Source organism: Peromyscus eremicus, chromosome X (genome assembly GCF_949786415.1).
Source record: "Peromyscus eremicus chromosome X, PerEre_H2_v1, whole genome shotgun sequence".
NCBI lineage: Eukaryota > Metazoa > Chordata > Mammalia > Rodentia > Cricetidae > Peromyscus > Peromyscus eremicus.
This window is the reverse complement of record NC_081439.1, coordinates 120121470-120143701: the sequence shown is the minus strand read 5'-3', so window position 1 is coordinate 120143701 and position 22232 is coordinate 120121470. Positions and strand designations below refer to the sequence as shown.

Genomic DNA, 22232 nt, shown 5'->3' with positions numbered 1-22232 from the left:
ATGGTATTTGATTGGTACATTAGGAGGCTTAGCATCCCAATTTCTACATGCAATAAATTATTAAATACAAATGTCCTAACTCAAATGTTTCATTACAAAGATATAGTAGATATTTTCACATATTCTTTTCTGTACATTTTGAGACTAAGCAATATTGATGAATATGGAACACACATACCCTTGAAAATGGATCACAATAGTTTATTGATACCTATAAGTTCAATGAGGTCTGTATCCAGAATAATTGAAAAACAAAGGAAATGGGAATGACAACAAACGAACACTTGTAAATCTATGTATATAGGAATCTATTCTTTCCTCACTTCTCCTGGCTCTGCTAGAGGCCTGCCTCGCTTCAGAATGTGCTGATTATTTTTTCATTTTCTACCTTCTAAGAGAATTTAGGTTTATAATACCCACTCTTTTTATCTTCATAAAATCATTAACTAATCTTACTGAATATAAATATGTTACATCCTTACTATGGTAAACTTTGCTTCCCTCCAAGTCCCACTAGCTACTGCCCTTATCTCTCAGTTGTAAATCAATCCACAGGCAATTTCCCATGATAGGAGAATTCTGTTCCTGCCAGTAGTTGAAACTATTGTTATAAATTAATAAATAATATTTTACTGTTTCTCAGTTATCCGATATGTAGCCACTTTTTATTTTGCCTCAAGAATTCTATATAACTCCAATGGATTCAGTTATCATTGGTGAAGTAACTTCTCAATAAAGGGTACCTAGAAAATATTATCAGAATTTCCAGAAATACATGGAGGGTAGAGAATGATTACTTGAAAAGAAATCCTGGAAATCACAAATGTTTACTATAGAATAAAGGAACTGAAAAAATAAGGCCAACTAGACTATAGAGGAGAGCAAATATTAAGGTCAGAGTATGAGTTGAAAACAGTAGGAACACCAATGTCTGGGGGTAGAGTGTGGCAAGAGACCCACTGGGAGGTCAGGAGGCTATGGATAGGCATGAAGTGTGGGCAGTAGGAAAGAAGGACAGGAACCTTAGGGTGAGGTGAGGAGGCTGCAGAAGGTCTTGAGAGACATATGTAGGATAATAGACTGTGGAGAATATCAGGAGGATTGGAGGCTGGGCTTCAAGATTGTGGCTGAGATGACCCAGCCTCAAAAATTACTCCAGCCAAAACCTAACAATTATCCTGATTTTCTCAAGGTTCCACCAAAATGCCAACACCCCCACACAACAAGAAGCAGTCTAGAGAAAACAATGCCCACATTCTCAAAAGATAGGTTATGGATGTTTACTATCACTTAAGGGAGTTTGGTTACAAGTTGTTATTGTTAAATAGTCAGAAAAAAACTAAACAAAGGAAATTAGATTCAGGGAATTCATTCTGAAAACAAAAAGGGAGATATAAAATGATAGGATAAAAGGGTATATTACTGAATCTACTTTTAAACTAAAAAAGCAACTACTATTCTTAAATATTTTACATTGGTATGAATTTTGGTTCATTAATACAAATTTAAAGTTATTTTTGCTGTACTATATATATGTTTCTACTCTTGTTTGGGGTATTGTGCTTATGCAGCTTATTTGAAAATGTAATGTATAATTAAGAAATACAGATTAGTAGTTAGTCATCTATAGTAATCAAATTGTAGTCATATTAGGTATATTAAGCTTAAATAGATACATTTAGATAGATGGTTTTCAAACACATCAAAGACCTACAAAATATGGCATTTAAAATGTTTTAACAACATAAGACTTTTCTTGACAGTGAGACACATCTGCTCCTGGCAGCACCAATTTACTTAAGAGAAGATAATGGGCATCAAAGAAACTCCATATGGAGTTTACTTTTCTTATACCAAAAGCTAGCCATTTGGGCAAGAAATTGCCCTTGCCTCAATTGTTGACAGCATACTGTCCAAACTAGACCAGCAGGATGCAAAAGAAAGTGACTGCCAAACTTTGCCAAGACAAGGTAGGACAGTCCTTCAAACTTTCCTGCTTCTTAGAAAAGTCTGTCATATATACCAGGTCTGTAGGCCAAAGATGAATGCCCCAACATTACGGAAGAACCAAGGGTGACTGCCCAGACATCCAGATGTCCCTGTCATTAGGTAACATTTCACCCTTCTGGGGTCTTTGATGGAGCTGAAGACTAGATAGTCAAAGTTTTCCTTAGTTATTTTAAAAGGTAAATTAGGTATAAAGCTTTAAACTCACAAAGATAGGTAATAGAGTATTTTCTCTAAATTTGCCTAATACAAACTGACTGGATATTGTAACTGTAATTCTTACTTAATAACTGTTTTTGTTGTATATAATTTTACTATGTTAAAGTTAAAACTTTTCTTTTTAATTTGACAAAAAAGGGGGAAATGTGGAACATTCCTTTGTACTTTGTGAAAGTATGTTGCTGTGGTTGGTTGAATAAAGAAGCTGACTGGTCAGTAGCTGGACAGGATATGATTAGGTGGGAGCACCAGACTAAGGAGACTGGGAAGAAGGAGGGCAGAGACAGAAGTAGACAGACAGACACTGAGAGGAAACAGGAGGTTCAAGACAAAAGAGAGATAACACCACATGGCAAAATGTGGATTAATATAAATAGGTTAATTTAAATTGTAAGTGTTAGTGACAAGTACTCGGGAGGCAGAGCCAGGCGGATCTCTGTGAGTTCGAGGCCAGCCTGGACTACCAAGTGAGTTCCAGGAAAGGTGCAAAGCTACACAGAGAAACCCTGCCTCGAAAAACCAAAAAAAAAAAAGAGTTAGTGACAAGCATGAGCTATTGGCCGAGTATTTATAATTTATAATTGTTAATAATTTTAATTAATAATAATTTTAATAATTATTATAAATAATAATTTTGGAGGTGATGGTACCAACAAAAACTCTGCCTACAATCCAAGGGCACAATGCTGCTGATAGGGCAAGACACTTATCTGGAAGACAAATCTGTAGCTGGAGAGCTTCTGTCCAGCTCCCGCCAAGCCCCAGCAGTCCCACAGCCCACTTATAAAATAAACACACAGACTCTTATATTATTTAAACTGTTTGGCCTAATGGCTCAGGCTTCTAGCTATCTAGTTCTTACATCTTAAATTAACCCCTTTCTATAAATCTATACGTTGCCACACGGCTCGTAGCTTACCAGTATCTTACATGTTGGTACTCTCTCTCACTCATTCTTCCTGTTCCCAGAATTCTCTTCTCTGCTTGTCCCACCTATACTTCCTGCCTGGCTACTGGCCAATTTTATTTATACAGAGTGATATCCATAGCTAAAATCATTGGCGAATAAGGCAGGAGGTCCAGGGAGTAAGTAGAAGGCTGGGAAGGCAGAAGGGCAGGGAAGAGGGCAGGGGATAGGGAAGAGAAAAGAAGGCTAAGGACGTGCAGAGTACTCAGAGGAGAGCAGTATTCTTGTCAGGATAGTGATAGAACAGGGAAGCAGCAGTGAGGAAGATAAATAGGAGACCAGGGAAGAAGACAAGATTGTATGTTTCAGGGGAATCACGAACCAGGGAGGATAGGCAGTAGGCAGGGCTGGACAAGAAAGGTGAGGATGAGGTATGCAGAAGAGGGTTCCAATCTGGGAAGACATTCAAAACCTAGGATGGGCAGGAAGCGTGGGAAGAGGCCAGCTCGCTGTCTGCAGGAGGGCACATGGCTCATATATATGGTAAGATTGGCTGAAAGTAACAGAAAGCTAAGCAGAAGGATAGGAGCATATGGAGAGGGCAGGAAGCAATGTGTGCGGGAAGGGGGTTGATGATGTAGGCAGGAAAATGAGGGATATGATAGGAGGCTCTGGGTTTGGCAAAACACTGAGAGAATCAGGGTGAACAGTGGAGAAGACATGTCCGGGAGGCCAGAAGGCTCACAGAAAATGGTAGCCTGCTACAGGAAAGTGGGCTGGAGAATAGAGACACAAGTTCAGTTAGACCAGGAGGGTCTGGGGTTAGAAAACTTGTTCAGCACTCAGGACAATTGTCTGCTCTTCCATTGGCCCTAAGTTCCATTCTTAGGAACCACATGGGGTGCACAACAATCTGCTACTCCAGTTCCAGAAAAATGACACCTTTTTCTGACCACCGTGGGCACCAAGCACACACAAATTGCACTTACATACATGTAGGCAAAATACTGAGACACTTAAAATTAAAATAAATATTTTAAAGAGCTATAAAAATAAAGTATAATATCAAAATAGAAAAGACAGTTCAAGAAATCATTTCAAGAGTTATACTGTGTTTAAAAAGGGTGACAAGTTCTAATGTTAACAAAAGAGAAATAGCCTAAGTGTAGATTACCATTTATACAATTTTTCTAACTTTCAACTTTTATGTTTTACTACCTAGCAGTTGAAAATCTCAATAACATTTTCAACTCAACCTGAGAACATGAATTTTTATTCTCTCTTGAATCTGGTTTCTCTAACATACTCATCAGTCAGTGAATTTCAGCAATACCACTAGATTATTCTAGACCGAACCCAGGGTTCTTTCCTATCCTTTCCTATCTGTAGCTTGAGTTTTCCTGCCTGGCCCACAGTCAGGACAAATCTCTTTCACCTGCCAGTCCCACAGCCACTCAAACCCGACCAAGTAAACACAGAGACTTATATTGCTTACAAACTGTATGGCTGTGGCAGGCTTCTTGCTAACTGTTCTTACAGCTTAAATTAATCCATTTCCATTAATCTATACCTTGCCACATGGCTCGTGGCTTACCGGCATCTTCACATGCTGTTTGTCATCGTGGTGGCTGGCAGTGTCTCTCTGACTCAGCCTTCCACTTCCCAGCTTTATTCTCCTCCTTGTCCTGCCTACATTTCCTGCCTAGCCAATGTCCAATCAGTGTTTTATTTATTGACTAATTAGCAACACATTTGCCATACAGAACATCCCACAGCACCTATCATTGTCTATCTTCTGTTTGTATGCCTGTCTGTCTTTCTTTTTTTCTGTATTGAAACTGTTTTCTATAATCATATAATCATATAATCAACAACTAAGTCATACTAATATATTATATATACACTAATTAGCACATAATAAAAGTCACCAAATTATAAATTTACAATTAAATGATAGCAAATTTAATTTAAACACTTGTGCAGTGATCATAATATTATAGATGTAGAGTGTTTTCATTAAAACAAAATTATAATTTTGATATTTTGCAGTTAATATATGATATTCCTTCTCCCAGTCTCAGGTTAAAAACTAACCTGCTTCTACTCATAAATTTTCCCTTTCTGAGGATTTCAATGAATGAAATCATATAATGTTCATGATTCATGGTCTAGTTGCTTACAACTGGCAAGGTGTTTTGAAAGTACTCTTATAGTGTATCCTATGTAAATGCAGTTACTGTTTTTTTCCTCAGTTTTGTTTTTTGTTTATCTTTTCAAATAAATAACTTTTGACTCACTTATCTTCTCTATTTTTTCCTGTTTTTTATTTTTATTAATTTCTGCTCTGATCTTGATTGGTTCTTTTCCTTTGCTACCTTGAGTTCAATATTCTTTCCTTAACTCTAGGTTTACTCCTATGAAAACTTCATTTTTGAAAGCTTCCCTTTTTTCCTATGTAGTCTTCCATAGCTATAAAAATATCCTTCTAGGTAATTCTTTTCTTCAAGGTAACTGTTTTATTTTTCTTTGAATTTGAATCTATTAAAAATGTGTTCTATTTTTGTTTGTAATATAATATTTGACCACATGCATTATTCAGTAGACTTTTCAATTTGTGAGTTTTTAAGTTTCCCATTTTTTGCTATTAACTTCTGAATTAATTCTGTTGTGGCTGGTAAGTATATTTTGAATAATTTGTATTCTTTTTAATTTAGTAAGATTTGTTATAGGGCCTAACAAAGAATGGTATTCTCATGTGATCCACTACTCTCAAATCCATTAAGAGTATTCTACTGTTCTTAAATTAAAAGCTGAGTCATTTTATATTGCTATAAAAGCCCCTGATATTCTGACTCCCATTATCAGCTATGTGCTATCCTATTTCTTTCTTATTTCCATGCTCATTCCCTAGCAGGTATTGATCACTATTTTAAACATTATTTCTGGATTACATTTTTGCTAATATTACTTACCTAACCTCTTATTTCTTTCTTACATCTCATATTAAACATCAGTTCATCTTAATACCTTCTTAGCCCTTTTAAGTTAGAGCTCTGTTTTGAGCAAAGCGCACTATTCTTCACTCAAGATATCTGTCTATTCCAAGCATTAATTTTAAAGCATGTTCAGGAAAGAAATCCATCTTGCTTTTGCTGTTGCTGTGCATTCAGCACACGGTACAGTAGCTGGAGGACTAATGAATTAGGATATGAACAAAGAGATGTAGTGATATTTTATCTGTGTCCCCCCAATAAAGTTTATCTGAGGATCAGAGGAAAAAGCCAGCCACTATAGTTAAACATAGAAGTCAGGCAATGGTAGCATACACCTTTAATCCTATCACTCAGGAGGCAGAGATCTGTCTGGATCTCTGTGAGTTCAAGGCCACACTAGGAACACAGCCAGGTGTGGTGGCACATACCTTAAATTCCAACACTAGTTAACCTTAAAGGTCTGGAGGTCTGTGTAGACAGTCAGGAAGTGACAGAGCTGGGCAGAAAGAGGAAGTGATGTAGCTAAGCAGAGAGAGGAAATGAGATGCAGAACAGAAAAGCATATAGGCATAGATATGCAGGAAGTAGGTCTCTTTGGCAAAGGATCTCCAAGTGGGAAGAACGTGACTTGCTTCTTTCTGCTTTTCTGACCTCTCAGCTTTTCACCCCAATATCTGGCTCTGGATTTTTATTTAATAAGACCATTTAGCACTTTGTCCTACAATGAGACAATTAGAAAACTTTGACCTAGTCATAAAGAAAGCAATATAACAAGTGAGCTCTGTAGCATGAATCTTAGAGTCTTATTAATAAAAACAAACCCAAGGCCAGTTATTGGGTTGAATGCTGGAAGATCAGAGAGACAGAACAAGCCACAGCTAACCTCACCTGGCCAACTTCTCAGCTGATCTTGTTTCCTCAGACTGGAAGCCTCTGTGTCTTCATATCCAAATGGCTCTCAACTGAACTGTGGTGCTCAAAACCTAAAAGCTTAACCAGCCAAATGCTTCTGGTTTCTGGTCCTCACACCTTATATACCTTTATGCTTTCTACCACCACTCCCTGGGATTAAAGGCTGCTTTCTGAGATTAAAGGCATGAGTCACCATGCTTGGCTGTATCCTTGAACAGATGGATTTCTGCCTCTGGAATGCTAGGATTAAAGGTGTGTGCTACCACTGCCTATCCTAAGTATCTAGTGGCTTTTCTGTTTTCTGACCCCAGATAAGTTTATTAGGGTACACAATATTTTGGGGAACACAATACGACCACAGAGCTCAAACTCATTAAGTCAAGTGAATATGAGAGACATTAAAATTTGTAAAAATTAGACTGGGAAGTGGTGGCACATGTCTTTAATCCCAGCACTCGGGAGGCCAATTGATTCAAATAATATATTAGAATTATATGCACTATAACAGAAAATATATTCCCAATCTTCCACATTAATACATAAAACATTTAAAAATTAGAATGTTTGAGCTTACACGTAATGATAAAAGCCTTTCTCAAAACTGTAATAAAACCATATTATATGCCTGCAATGTGATAAAATAGAAACAAAAAGTGCAAAATGGTAAAACAAGAATCCTTGGAACTGTTTTCTTACCAATAACCACATAATTTATATTTTTGAGTAAAATCTAGAAATTAACAGAGAAGCTATTATGCGTCTATTTTGTATGAAAACCATATTAACTAAGGCAGATATATATCAGGCTTCAGAACACAGTCTTACTAGTAACCCTACCCTGGCATAGCCCCTATAAAATCCAGAAGAGACCCTTTAGCATCCAGCTTCTCCAATGAAAGGAAAGCTGTTGTTTCATTCACTAGTCCTTCAAGATTTCTGAGAAGAAACCCTAGAAGCATTAAATTGGGGAATGATCTCATTGAAACACACAAAAGTACAAATCATGGTACCATGGAACTTGAAAATGGTCTGCTGTTTTAAAAAAATCCACTCAAACAAGGCCATATATATGATTGTGGAGTGATCAGATAGGATGATCTATAGAAACAGAAAGTAGATTCATAATTGAGGGATAGGAAAGTGGTTCAATAGATCAAGTGTTTGTTGCATAAGCATGAGGACCTCAATTCAGATCCTCTGCACTCATACGGAAAGTCAAAGCCAAGCACAGCAATACACATTTGTAACCCCAACACTCATAGGTAGAAGAATTGATGGGACTTGCTGGCCAGCTAGATTACCTAAACTGACGAGCTACTGCTTCAGTGAGACTGTCTTAAATGTTTAAGTGGAGAGCAGTAAACAAAGATGACAGATCTCATCCTCTGATCTCCATACATATATACACAGGCACATACACATACCAACATGTTCACATATTGACATACCACACACCCACAAAATAAAATATATATATATATATGTAGTTCAAGATTGAGGAAATGTATATTTGGGGATTTAATAGTCAATGTTGTTAATGAAAATATTGTAAACTTAACTGCACGTTTGTTAAAATCTATAAAATTTTGCACAGTAACAAACAACTCTACAATGGTAATTTTACCTTAATAAAGCTAAAAATAAGGTCAAATGATAAAGGAATAGATAGATATATAGTATCTGACACTATTGAAGTTATAAAAGTTGTATGGCAGGAAATACAATATAAATCAAATGGTATGACTCAGACACAAAGAAAATATTTATAATGCACGTGACTAAGAAGGGCATTTTGAAGGAAGAGAAGACAAAGAATATTTAAAGATAAAACTAAAAGGCCCAAATGTGTAACAGGCCTATCAAATAATCCTCAATTATATTCAAAATCAGGAAAATGGAAATTAATACAATAAATAAGAGTGACAAACTGGCAATGCCTAACAATACCAGGTGTTGGAAGTATGTGGAAATGGTAATTTTTAGTGTAGTAGTGGCAAAGTTATACAGTCCTATAATCACAAGGAGAGCTACTCTGTGAAGTTATAACAAGTTCATAAATATGTAATACCCTATTATAATCTAATAATTTAACTTCTATAAAATTTCTCATATATGTTTACAACGTACAAAACATCATACCATTATTATTAACAGTGTAAAATTAAAATAAAACAAGATTCCATTAAGGGAAGAATGGTTACATGGGTCATGGTTTGCTTGGTGAGACAGTAAACAGAAGTAAATCAGTTAGAGGAACATATATCACATTAATAATGATAGTATATAACATTGCACAAGAATTACAAGTTGTAGAGAGCATAAAAGCTTCATAACAATCATGTAGAAATCTAAAATATGCAAATTTTACTATTTGTTATTTATGGATTCATTAGTGAGGATGGTCTAGGTTGTGCTGTGGTAAAATCAAGGACAACAAAATAATCTCAGAAACTATAAGCAGCAGAAATCCATTCCTTCCAAGTGCTGCATATCAACTGTGAGTTCACAGAAGGTTTCTTATCCAAATCATCTTTATTCAAAGGCTCAGGAAACTAGAATAGCCACAATCTGTAAAGTTGTAGGTTGTCATGAATGATGGAATAGAGCTTTTGACAATACTAGATAAATATCCACAGACTTTGTCCTGTAAATGTTTATGTTTCATCCCTAATATTAATTTAATCACTAGACATAATCACATATTTCCACTCAACCACAAGAGAGGTAGTAAATATAATACTGTTATATACACAGAACTGTAAGAGCTAAAAAAGATTTTGTGAATAGAATTAACTACCAACTTGGGAATATGGAAATATCTAGTTTAGCATATATATTTCTCAGTAGCAAAGAAAAATTAAGGACCCCCAGTAACTGATGGGAAAAAAGGTTATATACTATGCTTATTTTCATAAATTTATGGAAAACTGAGTGAAACATAGTTAGATATTGGTATGTTTCAAAGCACTATGGTAGGTACATAGATTTTTGTTTTACTGGACTGTATAAATGGTAGGACTGCTTAATAGCTTTAATATATAAGAAAAAACAAAATTAAATTAATAATAACATCATATTTAGGAAGGATGAAAATCAAATATTAGAAAAGAAAACAACAAACTACCCTCAGTACAACACTGAAAAGTTAAGAAATACATTCATTGTATAGTTCTATTGTTTTTGTTTGCTTCTCAGAGATAGAAGATAAGTCCATATTGCTGAAAACACCATGCACAAGGCTCAGAAGCCCCTAAGCTAGAACTGGCCTGAGTGCCTCCTCCCTGAGAACTAGCCTTCATGATACCAGAAGGCACCATGCAAGCATCCAAAGGAAAGAAACAACCAACATCCCTACCTGGGTAAGACACCTACAAACCATAATGAACAGTATAACATAAACCCATGGTAACAAATCTCTCTCTAATTAGATGTAAGACCCGTGAAAGAAACCACACCTGTTACTTGAAAGTTAGACAACTACCCAGAGCAAATGAAGTCATGGATCTAGAAGAACTTAAAACTACCACTTTACTAAGCCAGCATAATTCCTAAATGCACTTTAAATATTAGTCCTTATACACACAGGTAAGTGTAGTTTACAATCCTTATCAAGGAAACATTTTTGTAACAAATAGAGACCATTAAAGAAGGGCACAACCAATCAAACGCACAGTTGTGGAGCTCAGAAACATCTACAAAGTAAGTGTTACTTACACCTATAGCTAAGGGAAAACTGAAGAGTGGAAAGACTGTAAAAATCAAAGGATCGGGAAACTCAATGTGAGATTGTGTCTCCTAGCAATATCAAAAGCTATGCCTGTATAATCTTATCAACAAGACTGCCTAAGCACAATCTGAACAAGGACAACAGTAGACTTGCCAACATGGGCAGGGAAAGCCCATGAGGTCTCAACTATACACAAACAACTTATGGAAACAAAAGAATGCTACAAGTAAAAGAAATAGTCTTCCCCAGGGAAGAGCACATCAATTTGGTATTCAATATCAAATGGCCAGGTCTGAAAATGTACATGAGTAATATTATACAGGCTGAGGAGGCTATATTTAGGAATGTCTGCATATAGTTTCAGAACTGGATAACATGACTGTCATTTACTAAAGACCTTTATAAAACATTTACTTTATTTTGAATATCTTATATTTTTATTTTTCTCTCTATTCTGCCTTTCTACCTCATCTCTTCTTCCAACTTCTTTCAATTCTTTTCCAGAGAAGGTTTCTTTAACACTGTACCTGATCAATAATGACTATGCATATTAAACTATTTATGAACATAGTGTAAGATAAATTGCTAAACAGTCTTATTAATAAAAAACCTGGAGCTAGATATTGGTGTGAAAACTGAGAGGTCAGAGGAATAGAACAAGCCACAGCCAACCTCACCTTACCGCCTCCTCAGCCTGAAGAGAGAGCTACTTCCTGTATACCCATGCCTATATGCCTTTCTGTGTTCTGCCATCTTACTTCCCCTCTCTGCCCAGCTACATCACTTTCCTCTTTCCATACAGCTCTATCACTTCCTGACTGTCTGTACAGACTTCCAGACCTCTATGGTTAACTAGTGCTGGGAATAAAGGCATGTGCCACCTCGCCTGGTTCTGTTCCCAGTATGGCCTTGAACTCACAGAAAACCAGATGAATCTCTGCCTCCCTAATGCTAGGATTAAAAGGCATGTGCTACCATTGTCTGACTTCTATGTTTAATATAGTGGCTGGCTTTTTCCTCTGATCCTCAGATAAGCTTTATTTGGGTACACAAATAAAATGTCACCACATTTCCCCTTTTTTGTCTAAAATAAAAAATGGTTATAACTAATATAAGAAAGACTATATACAATAAGTATAATATATACAGGCAATAAATACATCAACAATGTCTGTAGCTGGAGTAGTCTCCAGTACTGTCCGGGCCTGCAGCCGCTCAGACACAAATAAACGCACAGACGCTTATATTAATTAAAATTTTATGGCCTAATGGCTCAGGCTTCTTTCTAGCTAGATCTTACATCTTAAATTAACCTATTTCTATAAGTCTATACCTTGCCATGTGGCTCATGCTTACTGGTATCTTTATATTTTCTTCCTCTGTGTCTGGCTGGCGACCCCTGACTCAGCCTTCCTGTTCCCAGAATTCTCCTCTCTCTTTGTCCCACCTATACTTCCTGCCTGTCTACTGGCCAATCAGCACTTTATTTATTAACCAATCAGAGCAACACATTCACAGCATACAGAGCAATATCTACAGAAAATTTCTAGTCTATTTGCATTTGACAAATTCAGAGAAAATATTTCATTATCTGTCCTATCTTTGTGAATCCAAAGGATTGTATCTAATTTATCTTTTATCCTAATCTGCATTACCAAAACTATCATTTAATGTCTTTCAAACTTATACACTTTACACCTCTTTAGTGAGTTTCTTTCCTGAAATTGTTAACAAGGAAAACTACATCTATAACTATCTAATCTTCAACTCCCTCATAGACCTGAGAAAGAAATAAAATTAAGTAAGGATGAAGTGCAAATAAGTCAATTCCAAAAAATGTGAGAAATGACAGAAACAACTGGCTTCCTGGACAGTCACCCGAGGTTCCTCTGCAATGTTGGGGCATCCATTCTTTGGCCTACAGGCTTAGCATATCTGACAGACTCATCTGTGAAGCAGGATTTTCTAAAGAGCCTTCCTACTTTGTCTCATCAAGAATTGGCAGTCCTTTTATTTTGTGTCCTGCTTGTCCATTTTGGACAGCATAATGTCAGCAGTTGATACAAGGGCATTTTCCTACCCAGTGGCTAACTTTTGCCACAATGAAAGTACACTCCTTATGGAGTTTCTTTAATGCTCATCATCTTCTTTGAACTAGATTGGTGCTGCCAGGAACAGACATATCTCATAGTCATAAAAAAGAAAAAAATGTTATTAAAACATCTTAAATGCCATATTCTGCAGATCTCTGAAGTGTTTGAAGATGACCTCTCTTTCTAAAGTATATTTCTTCTTGACCTTGAAAACATACCTAATATGACAAGTTTGATTGCAATGATTAACTACTAACCTGAATTTCTTTATATCCTAATAGTCAATAATAATAGCTTTCAAGGATTAGCAAATTGCATTACATTGTTAAATAAACTATATAGGTACAATACCTTGAACAAGATTAGAAATACATGTACAGTATATTCTAACAAAATTAATCTCAAATTTGTATCAATATACAAAATTTGTATACAATATACATAAATCCAATCCAAAGTAAAATATTTAAAGCTAGTAGTTGCCTTCAAAAAGTAGATGTAATAATCTACTTTTTTATCTTATCATATCCATATTCTCCTTTTTTCTTTTCAGAGTAGATTCAATAATCTACCTCTTATCTATATCCTCTTTTTTTTCAAACAAGAACCCTAAATCTAATTTCCTTTGTTTAACATTTTTCTTGACCATTAACAATTAACAACTTGTAACCAACCATCCTAAACAATGACAATTATCCATAACCCACTGAATGAAAAAAACCACCCACCCTACCTCTTGGGAATGTGGGTATCCTGTTCTGAAAATTACTTCCTACTGTCTGGGGGCAAAGGCATCTTTAGGGGAACCTGAAAAGAAAAATTTTGGGTTAATTGTCAAGTCCTGGGAAAGGTAGCTGTATCACTTGTTGTCTAGTCTGCTGTGGGATGGTCTGTATGTCAAATGTGTTGCTGATTGGTCAATAAATAAATCACTGATTGGCCAGTGGCCAGGCAGGAAGTTTAGGCAGGACTAACAGAGAGGAGAATTGAGAGAACAGGAAGCTGGGTGAGAGAGACACTGCCATCTGCCACCATGACAAGCCGCATGTGAAGATGCCGGTAAGCCACGAGCCATGTGGCAAGGTATAGATTTATAGAAATGAATTAATTTAAGCTGTAAGAACAGTTAGCAAGAAGCCTGCCATGGTCATACAGTTTGTAAGCAATATAAGTCTCTGTGTTTACTTGGTTGGGTCTGAGGCTGTGGGACTGGCAGGTGAGAGAGATTTGCCCTGACTGTGGGCCAGGCAGGAAAACTCAAGCTACACTAGTCTCTGCATAATATGAAATTGCAGGGCTTTTCTCAAGTCCTTGCTCCAGTAGTCTGTCAGGCTGGATCATCTCAGCTAGTCATCTCAAAATTGTCCTGAGCAGTTTGTAGTCCAAAGCTGATCTTTGGGTGGCATTTATCAGCTTAGTGGTATTATCATCGTTCTGATGGAATCATCATTGTGGGGTCTCATCATCTTTTCGGAGACTTCAAAGTTGCTGTTAGGCATGGTCATGGTTCACTTCAGAAAACTTTTAGTGTCTACTCTGTGGTTTGGAACAATATCAATTTTATCTGTGGCAGAATTGTATCCCATAGCCAATCCCAATACAACAGGTTCCATTCTTCATCAAGATATTCTTTGATTTCAAATCTCTGTGAGCAATAGCTGGCTTTCCTTGGATACCAACAATCTCTGTGTGAAGATGGGCAAGACTGCTTGCCATGGATACAGTGAGTTTGATCATCCCTTCCACTGTAACAGTGTATCTATTCAAGTAATCAAAAAGGGATCCATGCTCATGGAAATCTGACAACAGCCACAGCTGAGTCCATGTGCCATTGTCTTTGTTGTCTACTGCTATAAATCCTAGGATGTTTTCATGGTGTAACATCACAGTCCAATAAATCTCTGCCTCTGGGAACTACAAGCATTCTTCCCTAGAAGAGAATATCATAGCAACTTCTTCTCCCTGCCACTTGCCTCACCAAACTTCTCCAAACTAACCTTTGCCAATGCTTTCTTGTAACACAATGGTCCTGGCAATTGTTCTCTGAACAAACAGTAAACCCTTTGTCCCCAGTAGCAGTGTCACTGCTACCACCACCAACATAATGAGAAGCAGCTGGCAACTCGGAGCAGGAACTGCCTCTGTTTCTACCACCACAATTTGTGGCCTGGCCCTGACCTCAGCTTCTTCTCCCAGGCTAGTCTGGAACTCAAGATCCTCCTGCCTCAGCTTCCTTCAGAAATCCTACCAGTGTGTGCCACCACAACCAGCCGTGTGCAGCTCAGGCATCACCTGGGGACTGCAAGGCCACAGGCAAGTGGCTTTTTCATGAATTTGTGCCACAAACGTTGGGTGTCAGATGCAACATGAATTGCTAAATGGTCTTATTAATAAAACACCCTAAGGCAGACATTGGGGTGAAAGCTGAAAGATCAGAGAAGCAGAGCAAGCCAGCCACAAATTCTTACCTCTATGAAATCCTCAGTCTCAAGACAGTAAGTTCCTGTTTCCTCACAGCTTATATATCTTTTTCTGCCCTGTCATCTTACTTCCTGGGATTAAAGGCGTGTGTGCTTCCCATGCAAAGGCATGAGATCTCAAGTGTTGGGATTAAAGGTATGTGCCACCAAGCCTGGCTCTGTTCCCTTGAACTGACAGAGATCCAGACAGATCTCTGTCTTCCAAATGATAAGATTAAGGGTATGTGCCATCACTGTCTAATGTCTAATCTAGTGGCTGGCTCTGTCCTCTGATTTCCAGATAGGTTTTATTGGGGTACACAATATATCACCACAGTAAACCAGACCCAAAAGACAAATATGGTATGCTTTCTCCATGTGGATGTTAGTTTTTAAAACTTTGATAGGCAAGCTATAATCCATATAACTGCAGAAGTTAATTACACAGTGAGGGATTAGGAGAACAGGATTATCTCCCAAGGAAGGGAAAATAGTATATATCGTTATGAAGAGACAGGGAGAAGACTGAAATGGGAGAATTAAATGGGGACAGCGGGAGAAGAGGAGGGTAAGAAAGGGAATATGGGGCAGGACAACTAACACAAAAGTCCATTGGAGGGGTCAAATGGACACCTACTGTTGTAGAAGCATCTTAAAATAGATACATATATGAAAGAAGTCTAAATAGAGTCACCAAATAATGGGGGAGACAGAGCTCCAACTAGATATCTCTCATCACCAAGTAAAACCTTCAGTGCCAGAGATAAGTTATATCTGAGTTCTTGGCCAAAGGAGCCTCATGGAAACTCCCAAACAATTCAGTCTATTGGCAAGGCTATTAGTTGAACTCTACAAACTTTTGGTAGGGGCCTATTGATGAAGACAACACTTACATATCTCACTGAACATGGAGAAGTCAAGCTAGTGCCTAACTAGAACCTTCACCCCTACTGACTAGTGTTAATGGTGGTAGATGATACTCTGACCACTACCAAAAGAGAAAGGTAACCATCAGCCCAGTTATAAACCATGTGATCTACAAAGGTGACCAGACTGCATGATAGACTGGTACATTAGTGTCACAAATGTTTTGTGGTAACTAAACACATTCTGATTGGATTATAGGCCTATTACATAAAATGGACTCCATACCTGACACTGCTCAGGAGGCCAAGAGCCTGGACAACATAGGTCATGGGCCTCTAGGAAAACCAAATACTATTGTTCTTCAAAAAGAACATAGAAATAAAATGACTTCTAATAACATTGGGCTAAAGCCATAGATCAGTGTCTGTCTCTGCCATCATCGGAGAAGCTTCACTTTGCAGTAGATGGAAACTAATAGAGAGACACACAACTGGACAAAGTGCAGAGTGAGAGATTTTGGAACACTCATTTATAAAAGATGTCTTTATAAAATCCCAGCTCACTACCTAGAGCTCATATAGCTATGAAGAAGAGGAGGAAGCAAGATTTAAGAGCCAGAGAGAATGTATGACACCAAGGCAACAGTGTCTTCCAGACACAAGAGTATTGATATGCATATGAGCTCACAGAAACTGTGGCAGCATGCACAGGGCCTACCCAGATTCAAGCCACATGAGGTCCCAGCACTGAGTTATTGCCAATTATCATCTGTCTGAAAAGGAAAAATTTGTTTTCCCAATAGAATTTCACTGGATATATTAACCACACTTCAGGGTAGGCCCCATGGCCAGGAATATATGCCAACACAAAACAAACTCAGTGGTCTTTTTGTAAATTTTTTGTCTCAGATTGCTTTGTTTGTGAAGTTTATCATACTGATCTTTTGCTTATATATTATGGTTTTTATATTTGTCTTTCTATGAGTGTGTGTGTGTATGTGTATTGCGTTTTTTTCACTTTTCTTCTTTATTTTATTCTGTTTTGTTTTGTTTGCCTGTTTTTTAAAGAAAGAGAGAAAGAAGGTATGGTAATTATATGGGTAGGGAGGATCTGGGAGGATATGAAAAGGGGAAACCATAATCAGAAATATTTTATGAATTTTCAATTAAAAATAATAAAATAAAAAAACCCTTATGTTTTTATAAAAAGAAGGGAAGACCTTGAAGGAACAAGAAAGAAGATAAGCAGGAGGAAGAAAGAAGAAAAGGGGTCAAGAGTAGGGAAAAAGGATCAACAGAATCAGCAGTGCATGAAAACACCATAATGAACCCATTATTTTGCCTGTATACTTTAAAAAGTATAAAAATAAATTTTAAATGTATAAATTATACATAAACAATTTAAAATATTAATATTAATTTCATAAACAAAATTGTATGTCACTTTCTTCACTATTGTAGGTATTTAGACAAAGGAACAAGATAAAATTTTATGTATTTAATATGCAAGTTATTACAAAATTAGTATACAATGATTAAAATCTTTTTATATCAACAAAGTGCTAAATGTAATGAAAAAGTCCATTTATGTAGTCAAAAATATGAAGAAAATTCCAAGGAATATATTTAATAAGCAATAAACAGTTTCTTCTAAATGAGGCAACCAACCTACTATATAAAACTTTATTGAGAGTGATTAACCACAAATGACCTGAATAAAAGTAGAACTCAGGTCATTACAGAAATGTAATAGCGTGCATATATCTCTTTTCTTTGTGTGTTTAAAATGAAGCTTAAAATGAACTGCTAGTGTTCATATTTGTAGTTTGAGTGAGAAATGTCCCAAATAGTCTTGGTCATGTAAATACTTTGTCTCCAGTTTGTGGCACTGTTTGGTGAAGTTTAGGTGATATATACTTTTGCTGGTAGAAGTATGTCACTGATGATGAACTTTAAAAGCCTCCTTGTCCCTTTCTTTTGGCTGTCTCAGCTTTGTGCTTGTATATGAAAATGAGAGCTCTCAGCTTCCTGCTCCTGCTTCCATGCCTTCTGCTTGTTGCCATGCCTCATCGCCATGACAACCTACTTCATCCTTCTGGAATCATGAGCCCAAATAGACTCATTGTCCTATATGTTTCCTAGGTCTTGGTGTTTAATCACAGTCACAGAAAAAACAAACAAATGAAAAAACCTACTAAGCCCTTCAAGTTCTTGACAAATGTATTAATAGGAAGGAAAAGACACAAGGAAAGCTGTTTTTAGGAAAAGTAAGAATGTGGCCTTTTTATGTAAAATGTTGCAAAAGCAATTTTTTTTTCAATTTTTGGCAGACAACTAATGGTTTCTTAACAAATAAAATATATGGCTCAAACTATAAGCTCCATGCGTGATTCTGAATGAAAACATTAAACATTAAATTAATTCTAGGAATAAGAAAAAAAGCATATTTAGTATTATCTAAAATTCCTTTGAGACTACCATACAAATGTTTTAGAAAAAAAAAATTGAAATATTTATTACATATCAGAAATGATGGTAGTTAATTTCAAAATCGTATTTATTTAATACTTTTTGCTGTATAACCCAGTGACCTAGGACAGAACCAAACATGACTAGAGGAAAAAAATGTCAGTGTAATGATATCTAAAGATATTCTGCTATAGTCACTGATTGGTGACTTCGCCAATTGTCATTGGAGAGTCTTTATCCAGCAACTGGTGGAAACAGATGCAGAGACCCACAGTCAAACATTAGGCCAAACTTGGGGAATCCTGCCTAATAGAGAGAAGATTGTAGGAGCCATAGGGTCAGGGGCACCACAAGAAAACCCACAGAACCAACGAACATGGGCTCATAGGAGCTCACAGAGACAGAACTGACAACCAGAGAGCTTGCATGGGACTGACCTAGGTCCTCTGCATATATGTGACAGTTGTATAGCTTTGTCCTCTGGTAGGATTTCTAACAATGGGAGCAGACACTGTCTCTGACTTTTCTGCTGGATTCTAGGAACCTATTCCTCATACTGAGTTTCCTTGTCCAGCCTTAATACATGAGGAGGTGCTGAGTCTTATTATAACTTGATATGCCATGTTTTGTTGATATCCATGGAAGGCCTGCCCTTTTCTGAATAGAAACAAGGAGGAGTGGACTGGGAGGTGGGCAGAGAGGAGGGACTGGGAGGAGAGGAGGGAGAGGAAACTTCGGTTCAGATGTAAAATAAATAAATAAATAATTGAAAATAATGTTGAGTGAGATCCTTTTCATTTGCATATAAATCTTAATCCAGTAATTCAAAGTTTGTCTGGGCAGAAAACATGAAGGATTTGTTAGCAAATATTAGAGAAGAGGAATAATCATAGAGTCGTGACACAACAGATATGAAGAACTATTTTAATTCTTTTATCCTTGTAATTATGTCATGGATATGTACAGACAGAACAATTGAACTAATTAGAGAGTTTAGACATGCATCTAATTATATACTGCCATTAAGTTTTTAATGAAAGCATCATTTTCAATCTTTGCTAAAAGAGAACAAATCAATAAATCATGTGGGAGGGTGGTTATCTACTTAGAATGATAATGGTTGTATGCTGAAGCTCAACTAATATAAATTACATACAAACTGCTTTGCACATTTTGTTCTAATTTCTTTGAACCAGTTCTTTCATTTTAAACACAAATCTGTGAGCTAAAAGTATGATTCTCCATTTTCACAGATGAAGAAACAGGATCCAAGAGGTTAAGTTATTTTCTCAAGGTCTTTTGGGAATTAAGTGGTGGAGCTTGACCTCAATACATGTCTTTCTTACCAAAAAAGCCTAAGTATTCACTGCTAAGCTTGATTACGGCACTGCAATGCCCTCGGATAAATTCCACATCGATTGCATATTTAAATGTAAGAGATTGTATTATCTTAATGTGGGTCATACTTTACTAAGCTTTACATCAAGAAACCAATAAAAATCAATAAATGTGCTGACAGAAATGTGAAGCTTCTTTTTTAAATAAAAATTACATAATAGAAATTAAAAGATAGTTGGGAAGGAAGCATTTGCAATGCATCTGAAGATAACTTTCTTTAATATTCAAAGAGTATTTATAAATAAAACCTAAAACCATGAACAATGGTATTTTCAAAATGGGGTGGGTGAATAATGAATAATGCAAAAGTCAGTTAATAAATAGCAATTGAAAATAGCTATGAAAGATAAAATATTGTTCCTCTTCACTTGTTATTAAATGTGTAGATGAACATGTTTTACTTTTCCCATGACATTAATAATGAGAGGAAATGTTAACACTGAAAAAAGAGCAGGGGAACTCCCAACTGATGTGAGAATATTTGTGCATGAATGAGAATTCAAATTATACCAGGATTTTTAGAAGGGCAATCAGCATTGTGCTTCAACTACAAAAAATCATTGACCCATATTTTATGATTATTTCCTAAGGTGACAGTGAAAAGGGCATACATACAATTATATGCACAAATATTGTCACTGCAGAATCCTTGTCAATAGGAAACATTTGGCTAAACAACAAGACAAATAACTAAATGATCTAGAAAAGTGTGCACTTACTAAAGATCTGCAAAGTCATGGGAGAGAATGTAGAGAATTTATGCAAATAGGGATGTGAAATGACATAAAAGTTTACAATACATTGATGAATGAAAACAAAAATAATGACACCATGCCCTATATATACCATGATCTTATTTATTTAAATGTAAATGTGTGTGTATGTGTTTGTGTTGCATACATGTACTCATACATAAATGCTAAATGGATGATTTTAACCTTATTTTTCTGTTTCTCTCAGAAATATTTCTAGCTTTATTTGATTTAAAAATTTGATAGTATATGATCCCAAAATCTCAAAAAGCAATGCAGTAGTTTTTTCTACTCTTCAAAAAGAACCATTGTGTAAAACACAGTCACAAAACACAAAAGTCTTACTTAAAAACCTATTCCTCCTAGTATGCCTCCTTCTAATTGTCCAATCCTTATTTAATTCATGTCAAAGGAAATCCATCTTTAGAAGTCTCTTGTGTATCACATGTTACAGGTTTAGCAGCCATAGGCTTAATAAAGGAAGGGTATATTTTCATCTTTTTGTCTTTTCTCAAATCTCAAGTTTCAAGGGGCATGACAACTCTATCACCCAATTTCAGATGAATGGATAGAATATATCAATTTAATACACACACACACACACACACAAATACACATATATATGGATAATATAATAATATAAATTTAAGGATACACACACATAAACAATCTATATATGAATGACTAAAGCTTCTTGGCCTTCTCCCTAGAAGAATAACATATTAATCTGGGTATATTTACAGGTTCACTGTCCTATAATGTTTTTTATATAATAATCAATTCTATAACATTAAGCAAAAAGCTCCCAGCACTTTCCTGTATACATTTTCTATCAGGATTACTAACTTACATTATTTTACAGATCTCTCATGTCATACAGAAATGCTTAAATCATGACCATTTTAGCACAAGGTAAAAATTTCTGAAACATGTGACTATTGACAATTTTTGCTAGATGACACTTTGTACATTCTGGCAGAGAGATGTGATTTGTAAATTGTAAAAAACTTAGCAGCATTCCTAGACTGCATTTGTTAGATGCCAATAGGGCATCCTCTATTTCCACTTCACTCAGGTTGTGACAGGGCAAAATATCTACAAAATTTGCCAAATGAACCATAGGTGGAAAAATATGTCTCATTTAAAGCCAGTGAGATTTACCCATATTGAGAGCTCCATATTGACTAGAAGATTTCATATAAATATGTACACACCTGTGCAAATCTAAGTATATATTTACACATATATAATAATTTGTATGTTAAATTTGTGCATCTAATTTGTGAAATAATCGAAGTAGATGATGTTAAAAGATGGCAGGACTGGAGAGAGAGAGATACTGTCTCAAAAAAAAGTAAGATGAAATTTGTTTTTAAAGTCTGGTATGTTGTCACATATCTGTAGCTTCAGCACTCAGTACGCAAATACAA

At 36.2% G+C, this 22232-nt stretch overlaps 1 pseudogene; it reads right to left on the bottom strand.

Annotated features, from left to right (window-relative positions):
* Positions 1-14366: 14366 nt before the first annotated feature.
* Positions 14367-14961, bottom strand: LOC131900216 (TGF-beta receptor type-1-like; annotated as a pseudogene).
* Positions 14962-22232: the final 7271 nt, after the last annotated feature.